The 2500-nt window shown below is 24.9% G+C and overlaps 1 non-coding gene across 1 annotated transcript; it reads left to right on the forward strand.

Moving 5' to 3' along the window:
* Positions 1 to 73: 73 nt before the first annotated feature.
* Positions 74 to 146, forward strand: TRNAK-UUU (transfer RNA lysine (anticodon UUU)). The gene has a single exon. It is a non-coding gene; the product is annotated as a tRNA-Lys (tRNA).
* The last annotated feature ends 2354 nt before the right edge of the window (positions 147 to 2500 follow it).

Genomic DNA, 2500 nt, shown 5'->3' on the forward strand with positions numbered 1-2500 from the left:
AAAATAATTTGTGTAAAAGCTTTACAAACATATTAAAAAAGAAAAATTTCCCGCCTCCCACTCCCTGACAGAAGCCCGGATAGCTCAGTCGGTAGAGCATTAGGCTTTTAACCTAAGGGTCCAGGGTTCAAGTCCCTGTTCGGGCGAACTGTTTTTACTACACTACCTAGTTGTTGTCATTCATTGTCAGCCTGCTACTGTTAGTTATTATGGTAATACTGATGGTATTGGTATTAGTATCGGCAACGACGTCCCTAGTTCAGGGAGAGAGTGAGGGGGAGGGAGGGAGATATGCTTATATGAATTTGTGTGTGTGTAATGCATATTTATATCATATAGATGTATATCACACACACACACACACACACACACACACACACACACACACACACACACACACACACACACACACACACATATATATATATAAATATATATATATATACATTTACTATATTAAATTATATATATTAGATAAAGATTTATTATATATATTATATATATTATATATATTATATATATTTATATATACATATTATATATATTTATATATATATATTATATATATTAGATATATATATTATATATATATATATATATATATTAGATATATATATTATATACATTATATATAAATATATATATAAATATATATATCTTTTATATATATATACATTATATTATATGCATATATTATATATATCATATATACATCATATATATATTATATATATAATATAATATATAATATAATATATACATCATATATATATTATATATAATATATATATTATATATATAATATATATAATATATATATTATATATATAATATATATATACATATATAAATTATATGTATATTACATATATTATATATATATTATATTATATATATATTATATATATTATATATACATAAATATATATAATAAACATACACATACACATATACATATATATACACTTATAAATATATATGCACATATACGTATGTATACACATACATAATAATATGTGTATATATAAATATACATACACATATATATATATGTATGTATATGTATACACATATATGCGTATGTGTATACATATCTATACACATATATAAAATGTGTCACATGCTCATGTGCACACGCATCCATATCTATATCTCTCTATCTATATATGCACATACATAAATATAAACACACATACACACGCACACACATACATATTCCTATCTATACTTAAATATATATACATGTATGTATATATATATATATATATATATATATATATATATATATCGTATATACATAGACATACATATATGTGTATATATACTGTAAGTACATATATATATATATATATATATATATATATATATATATATATATATATATATATATATATATATATATATATATTTGCATACATATTTATATATATAAATATTTGTATAAATCATATTAATATATATATATATATATATATATATATATATATATATATATATATATATATATATGCATTTGCATACTTATTTATATATACACATTTGTATAAATTATATATATATACATTCATACATATATACATGTGTGTTAGTGTGTATATATACATAAATGTGTTTCTACATATCAACATTTACATGTATAATAAATATGTGTGTATAGGTATGTATGAGTATATTTACATATATATAGAGCTACATGGGTATATTTACACACACACACACACACACACACGTATATATATATATATATATATATATATATATATATATATATATATACATATATGTATACATATATGTATACATATATGTATATATACATATATATGTATATATGTATATATACATATATATACATATATATATACATACACATATATATACATATACATATATATACATATACATATATATATAGATATAGATATTTATAGGATATACATGTATACTGCATATATTTATACACACATATATGTATGTATATGAACGAAAGAGGGTGGCCTTGGTGCAGGTGAATGAAAGGGGTTTTGGTTTGTGGGTTTATTACTGAAGTTATATGCAAGACCCCAAGAGACCCCCTGGTGCCGAGGGTGGTGTGGCGACTAACTAGACCTCGTGTGTCATCTGTATGCCATCTCTCCGTTTTCCGTCTGACTAGACATGTCCTTTTATGCGGCGGCTCCGGAAGGTGTTTGCTTCTATCTGCTGGAGTGTCAGATTCATTCGACCATGGCAAGGGGGCGAGTTCACAGTATTTGCTTTAGGGAAAGTATGTCACCTGGAAGATACTTAGGTATACCAGGCTTTGGAGCTTAAAGTGCGAAACAGCTGCTTCCTTTGATGGAACATAATCAGGAGGATTCAGGATCAGCAAGCTACATATTTGTGGAATATTGTTTACATCGCAAAAGGCTTGTCCTCGAACTGTCTGCAACATCTTAAGCATTGATGGAGCATCACGATACAGGTTCTGCTAGGCATCTATAGATGATTCTCATTGATC

The sequence above is a fragment of the Penaeus vannamei genome, chromosome 25 (assembly GCF_042767895.1).
Source record: "Penaeus vannamei isolate JL-2024 chromosome 25, ASM4276789v1, whole genome shotgun sequence".
Lineage (NCBI taxonomy): Eukaryota > Metazoa > Arthropoda > Malacostraca > Decapoda > Penaeidae > Penaeus > Penaeus vannamei.